Source organism: Schistocerca americana, unplaced genomic scaffold, assembly GCF_021461395.2.
Source record: "Schistocerca americana isolate TAMUIC-IGC-003095 unplaced genomic scaffold, iqSchAmer2.1 HiC_scaffold_197, whole genome shotgun sequence".
Lineage (NCBI taxonomy): Eukaryota > Metazoa > Arthropoda > Insecta > Orthoptera > Acrididae > Schistocerca > Schistocerca americana.
Genome location: NW_025725903.1, coordinates 260,001 through 267,500, shown reverse-complemented (window position 1 = coordinate 267,500; position 7,500 = coordinate 260,001). Strand labels below are relative to the sequence as shown.

Here is a 7,500-nt window from a genome sequence, read left to right as displayed (position 1 = left end):
GCGCCATCTGTAGGTCTCCCGCGGCATGACGTCCTGCAACGACGATACCGCCATCTATGAGACGCCAAGCCGACCAAGACATCGATGGGCCCACAGTGCCCATCTTTCGACCCCACCCACAAAGCCTGCGTCCTCTGTCGACCACAGCACCCCAACGCCAGCGCCTCTGCCGCACGAAATCGTGGACCGGCAATCACTCCACCTGCGCCCCACTCCAACCGCCCAACTCGCAACTCCAGCGGATGAACGGCGGACTTTTCCCGCAGTCGCAATGTGCAATCCACCCCTATAACATGCGTTTCATGAAGAGTTATCTCCAATATGCGACATTCCCGCTGTCCCTATACATGAGCTGCGGGCTGTACCAGTTACGAGCTAGAGACGCGACCGCGTTGCTCTCTGTACGAATGCCGATGCTGAGCGGTCAGCTAGGAGGCGCTCCATCCATGTCGGTACCGGTGAGCGTTGCACTCGCAGTCGCAAGAACGTACGGCAAGTATATTACCTGGAAGAGTCAATGACAGTCCACGCCCCCCTGCGTGGGAAGAGTCTTTCTAGGCCATGACCCACCGGAAGGGCGCAGCGTCCCCCACCCCAGACATGTGACGTCACACCATCGGTATTGACGACTAGACTGATTCCTTATAATCATTTGCCATACACCGGTGGAAGCTGCCGAGACGAGTAACTACATAGCGGGCTCGCCGTGTCACTAATGTACAGAGATACAACAGTTTCGACTGGAACCGGATTAAACGTATACACGGCGCTGATTAGTAATAGATAGAGCCATCAGAATACAGATAATGTATACAACTGTCCGTATACATGCTGAAAGACTCTGCTCACAATCACAACCACACGTCAGCCACACACCCTTATCACGCACTACTCTCTGCCTGTAACACGCACACAGACAATATGTAAGCACCAGCATGGAACAACACCCAGTGCATCCTCTCCGCCACATTAGACAATCCACACTGTCATAACCAGACTGGGAGGTCCACTCAGAAAACAGAATATCCCACCCACCCGACAACCACCATTGCTCAGCCAAGCCACCAACACCCACACATGTCCTACACAGGGGTGCACCCAACATCACAATACTGCCTCCTCTCACAGCACACAAACAATGGCAGGAATGAAAGACACAGGTCTGCCACAAGCATGGAATGAGAGCGCCGCCTGTCATGAGCCAAAGGTGCATCCTGACGTGGCAAATCAGATGATGCCGCAGGCATCCACTTACTATAATCACAATCAACAAACCGGCCGCCCCGCCCCGCCCCCCATTAAACCTTTCCTTACGACAATGTGTACCTTAACCTAACCTATATCGTACCGTAACCTAACCTATATCGTACCGTAACCTAACCTATGTCGTACCGTAACCTAACCTATGTCGTACCGTAACCTAACCTATGTCGTACCGTAACCTAACCTATGTCGTACCGTAACCTAACCTATGTCGTACCGTAACCTAACCTATGTCGTACCGTAACCTAACCTATGTCGTACCGTAACCTAACCTATGTCGTACCGTAACCTAACCTATGTCGTACCGTAACCTAACCTATGTCGTACCTTAACCTAACCTATGTCGTACCTTAACCTAACCTATGTCGTACCTTAACCTAACCTATGTCGTACCTTAACCTAACCTATGTCGTACCTTAACCTAACCTATGTCGTACCTTAACCTAACCTATGTCGTACCTTAACCTAACCTATGTCGTACCTTAACCTAACCTATGTCGTACCTTAACCTAACCTATGTCGTACCTTAACCTAACCTATGTCGTACCTTAACCTAACCTATGTCGTACCTTAACCTAACCTATGTCGTACCTTAACCTAACCTATGTCGTACCTTAACCTAACCTATGTCGTACCTTAACCTAACCTATGTCGTACCTTAACCTAACCTATGTTGTACCTTAACCTAACCTATGTCGTACCTTAACCTAACCTATGTCGTACCTTAACCTAACCTATGTCGTACCTTAACCTAACCTATGTCGTACCTTAACCTAACCTATGTCGTACCTTAACCTAACCTATGTCGTACCTTAACCTAACCTATGTCGTACCTTAACCTAACCTATGTCGTACCTTAACCTAACCTATGTCGTACCTTAACCTAACCTATGTCGTACCTTAACCTAACCTATGTCGTACCTTAACCTAACCTATGTCGTACCTTAACCTAACCTATGTCGTACCTTAACCTAACCTATGTCGTACCTTAACCTAACCTATGTCGTACCTTAACCTAACCTATGTCGTACCTTAACCTAACCTATGTCGTACCTTAACCTAACCTATGTCGTACCTTAACCTAACCTATGTCGTACCTTAACCTAACCTATGTCGTACCTTAACCTAACCTATGTCGTACCTTAACCTAACCTGTATTGCGCCTTAACCTAACCTGTATTGCGCCTTAACCTAACCTGTATTGCGCCTTAACGTAACCTGTATTGCGCCTTAACGTAACCTGTATTGCGCCTTAACGTAACCTGTATTGCGCCTTAACGTAACCTGTATTGCGCCTTAACGTAACCTGTATTGCGCCTTAACGTAACCTGTATTGCGCCTTAACGTAACCTGTATTGCGCCTTAACGTAACCTGTATTGCGCCTTAACGTAACCTGTATTGCGCCTTAACGTAACCTGTATTGCGCCTTAACGTAACCTGTATTGCGCCTTAACGTAACCTGTATTGCGCCTTAACGTAACCTGTATTGCGCCTTAACGTAACCTGTATTGCGCCTTAACGTAACCTGTATTGCGCCTTAACGTAACCTGTATTGCGCCTTAACGTAACCTGTATTGCGCCTTAACGTAACCTGTATTGCGCCTTAACGTAACCTGTATTGCGCCTTAACGTAACCTGTATTGCGCCTTAACGTAACCTGTATTGCGCCTTAACGTAACCTGCATTGCGCCTTAACGTAACCTGCATTGCGCCTTAACGTAACCTGTATTGCGCCTTAACGTAACCTGTATTGCGCCTTAACGTAACCTGTATTGCGCCTTAACGTAACCTGTATTGCGCCTTAACGTAACCTGTATTGCGCCTTAACGTAACCTGTATTGCGCCTTAACGTAACCTGTATTGCGCCTTAACGTAACCTGTATTGCGCCTTAACGTAACCTGTATTGCGCCTTAACGTAACCGATATTGCGCCTTAACGTAACCTATATTGCGCCGTAACGTAACCTATATTGCGCCGTAACGTAACCCACATTGCCCCTTAACGTAACCCACATTGCCCCTTAACGTAACCCACATTGCCCCTTAACGTAACCCAACACACGTTGGGCCTTAACCCAACACACGTTGGGCCTTAACCCAACACACGTTGGGCCTTAACCCAACACACGTTGGGCCTTAACCCAACACACGTTGGGCCTTAACCCAACACACGTTGGGCCTTAACCCAACACACGTTGGGCCTTAACCCAACACACGTTGGGCCTTAACCCAACACACGTTGGGCCTTAACCCAACACACGTTGGGCCTTAACCCAACACACGTTGGGCCTTAACCCAACACACGTTGGGCCTTAACCCAACACACGTTGGGCCTTAACCCAACACACGTTGGGCCTTAACCCAACACACGTTGGGCCTTAACCTGCTCTGTAATTGTCATACGACGCGTTAAATTAGTGTAGTGTTGCCTAACTGCAACCCCCGCAATATAGTTTGCTACTCGCACTGCCCGGTCCCCAGTGTATCGCTTCATGTTAAACACCTTGCAGCTATACACTGTAATGTGGATGGCAGCAGGACGTACATGCTCAATGCCCTTTGCAGTTGTTCATTGGCATTTGCAGTTGTTCATTGGCATTCGCATGTGCGAAGCACTTAGCCTACGCTGTGGTACGGCCTGTGTCAACTGTCCGCTGATGTTGTACGTCCAAATCACACACTGTACTGCACATTGGTCCTCATGTACTGAATGATACATCGTGGTACATGTGACCGTACAACGACTGCGCCAACAACGGCGAACCATGTGGTCCAAATGTTGTGCACTCAGCTACGTGTCGTCTCCCTATAAGAGCTGGATTGCAGTGTGGTATGCCCTGGATGGCGATCAGCATGAGCCGTCTGTTGATGTAGTGGCGCGTGTTGTCAGACGTAGTCGTCTCTTCTCACACACCGTGATAGCATGGTGCACTGCGTTCCACATCTGCGACATGCGACAGAGGCCGGTTGACAGTCGTTCGCGCAATGGACATCGCATACGTACGGGGGCCACCTTCCACGTGTTCGCGAAGCGTGCACATGTTGTTGCGTGTATGTGGGCAGACATAGTGTGTCGTGACACCTGACACAGGCATGCAACAATCGTTGAATTTGCAAATGGCGATGGACGCCTACGTTTGCTGGTGACGTTATGCAAATGAACAACTGGTAAACCGTTGTGGTGCGGTTGTTCTCGCTAGAGGTGAATCAGTGATGGCGACGATCGGTTGAGCTACCAACCGGTTGTTCCAGCGATACCCACCATGCCCACGAACGTGAATGGCATCTGGGTGTGAAGCGATACGCGGCGGTGGCTGGGTGGGACCGTCCCCGGCCGGTGAGGGGGGGCCTCCCGGCGTGCTGGCCGCGCGGTGCGTGGGCGCACGCGCTACAGCCGGCTGGTGGGGGCGGCCAGTGGCAGGCGCGCCGGCCGACGGAGGCGGCAGGCGGCGCAGCTGCGCGCCGGCGCACCCTGCACGCGGCGCCGTGCGGCCAAAGTAGGTCCTCGCGGGCCCGGTGCGAAGCGCGGTGGACATCTGCAGTGTGCTGGTCCGATTGAGGACTGTGTGCGCTGAGGATGCGCCGCCGCCCGGCGCTCGGCGCCGCGACGCCGTCTGCTGCTCGGTCGCCTCTGCGGTTCTCGCAGGTGGTTTGTATCGCAGCTGTGCGGACGTGTTGGCGCGTGCGCTGTGCTGGGAGAGTTCGCTTCGGCACCCAAGTGGGGCTTTTGTCCTTCTGTGGCGCTGGCGTTGGAGCTGCCGGTCACCGTAGGTGGCGCGTGTTGTCTCCCGCCGGCAATGCCACGACAGCACGCTCCCGGGCCTCTGTCGGCAGCGGCAAGCTCAGTTGGGAGCACGGGTGGTCGCACCTAAAGCGTCTACTCGCCAAACTCCGGGCGATTGCGCCTCTCTCGAACCCGACCAAGTACTTAGGACGGCGCTGCGCGCCGCCGGGACCTGAGAGGGTTTCGAGGTGTATTGTGCAGGGGAGCTCAGCCTCCTCCTGTTTGCAGAATAATTGAGCGGACGCTTGCGTGTTCGCGCGGGCCCCCGGGACACACTCCCGGGCGGCCGGCTGCTCAGCTCTAGTTGACGCAGCTCCCTGGTTGATCCTGCCAGTAGTCATATGCTTGTCTCAAAGATTAAGCCATGCATGTCTCAGTACAAGCCGCATTAAGGTGAAACCGCGAATGGCTCATTAAATCAGTTATGGTTCCTTAGATCGTACCCACGTTACTTGGATAACTGTGGTAATTCTAGAGCTAATACATGCAAACAGAGTCCCGACCAGAGATGGAAGGGACGCTTTTATTAGATCAAAACCAATCGGTCGGCTCGTCCGGTCCGTTTGCCTTGGTGACTCTGAATAACTTTGGGCTGATCGCACGGTCCTCGTACCGGCGACGCATCTTTCAAATGTCTGCCTTATCAACTGTCGATGGTAGGTTCTGCGCCTACCATGGTTGTAACGGGTAACGGGGAATCAGGGTTCGATTCCGGAGAGGGAGCCTGAGAAACGGCTACCACATCCAAGGAAGGCAGCAGGCGCGCAAATTACCCACTCCCGGCACGGGGAGGTAGTGACGAAAAATAACGATACGGGACTCATCCGAGGCCCCGTAATCGGAATGAGTACACTTTAAATCCTTTAACGAGTATCTATTGGAGGGCAAGTCTGGTGCCAGCAGCCGCGGTAATTCCAGCTCCAATAGCGTATATTAAAGTTGTTGCGGTTAAAAAGCTCGTAGTTGGATTTGTGTCCCACGCTGTTGGTTCACCGCCCGTCGGTGTTTAACTGGCATGTATCGTGGGACGTCCTGCCGGTGGGGCGAGCCGAAGGCGTGCGACGCGCCTCGTGCGTGCTCGTGCGTCCCGAGGCGGACCCCGTTGCAATCCTACCAGGGTGCTCTTGAGTGAGTGTCTCGGTGGGCCGGCACGTTTACTTTGAACAAATTAGAGTGCTTAAAGCAGGCAAGCCCGCCTGAATACTGTGTGCATGGAATAATGGAATAGGACCTCGGTTCTATTTTGTTGGTTTTCGGAACCCGAGGTAATGATTAATAGGGACAGGCGGGGGCATTCGTATTGCGACGTTAGAGGTGAAATTCTTGGATCGTCGCAAGACGAACAGAAGCGAAAGCATTTGCCAAGTATGTTTTCATTAATCAAGAACGAAAGTTAGAGGTTCGAAGGCGATCAGATACCGCCCTAGTTCTAACCATAAACGATGCCAGCCAGCGATCCGCCGCAGTTCCTCCGATGACTCGGCGGGCAGCCTCCGGGAAACCAAAGCTTTTGGGTTCCGGGGGAAGTATGGTTGCAAAGCTGAAACTTAAAGGAATTGACGGAAGGGCACCACCAGGAGTGGAGCCTGCGGCTTAATTTGACTCAACACGGGAAACCTCACCAGGCCCGGACACCGGAAGGATTGACAGATTGATAGCTCTTTCTTGATTCGGTGGGTGGTGGTGCATGGCCGTTCTTAGTTGGTGGAGCGATTTGTCTGGTTAATTCCGATAACGAACGAGACTCTAGCCTGCTAACTAGTCGCGTGACATCCTTCGTGCTGTCAGCGATTACTTTTCTTCTTAGAGGGACAGGCGGCTTCTAGCCGCACGAGATTGAGCAATAACAGGTCTGTGATGCCCTTAGATGTTCTGGGCCGCACGCGCGCTACACTGAAGGAATCAGCGTGTCTTCCTAGGCCGAAAGGTCGGGGTAACCCGCTGAACCTCCTTCGTGCTAGGGATTGGGGCTTGCAATTGTTCCCCATGAACGAGGAATTCCCAGTAAGCGCGAGTCATAAGCTCGCGTTGATTACGTCCCTGCCCTTTGTACACACCGCCCGTCGCTACTACCGATTGAATGATTTAGTGAGGTCTTCGGACTGGTACGCGGCATTGACTCTGTCGTTGCCGATGCTACCGGAAAGATGACCAAACTTGATCATTTAGAGGAAGTAAAAGTCGTAACAAGGTTTCCGTAGGTGAACCTGCGGAAGGATCATTACCGACTAGACTGCATGTCGTTCGATGTGCGTGTCGTGTCGCGCAACACGCTACCTGTACGGCTCGCAGTAGCCGTGCGCCGCGTGCGGAACCACGCGTGCTTCTCAAAACTAACGCCAATGTTGTGTGGTACGAGCGCTGAAGCGCTGGAGCGGCTGGCCTGCGGCACCTGGCGCCTGGCGCCGGTTTTGAATGACTTTCGCCCGACTGCCTGTCCGCTCCGGTGTGG

General features: G+C 52.4%; 1 non-coding gene across 1 annotated transcript; it reads left to right on the top strand.

Moving 5' to 3' along the window:
- Positions 1-5,362: 5,362 nt before the first annotated feature.
- On the top strand, positions 5,363-7,272 carry LOC124573846. The gene has a single exon (XR_006972180.1). It is a non-coding gene; the product is annotated as a small subunit ribosomal RNA (ribosomal RNA).
- The last annotated feature ends 228 nt before the right edge of the window (positions 7,273-7,500 follow it).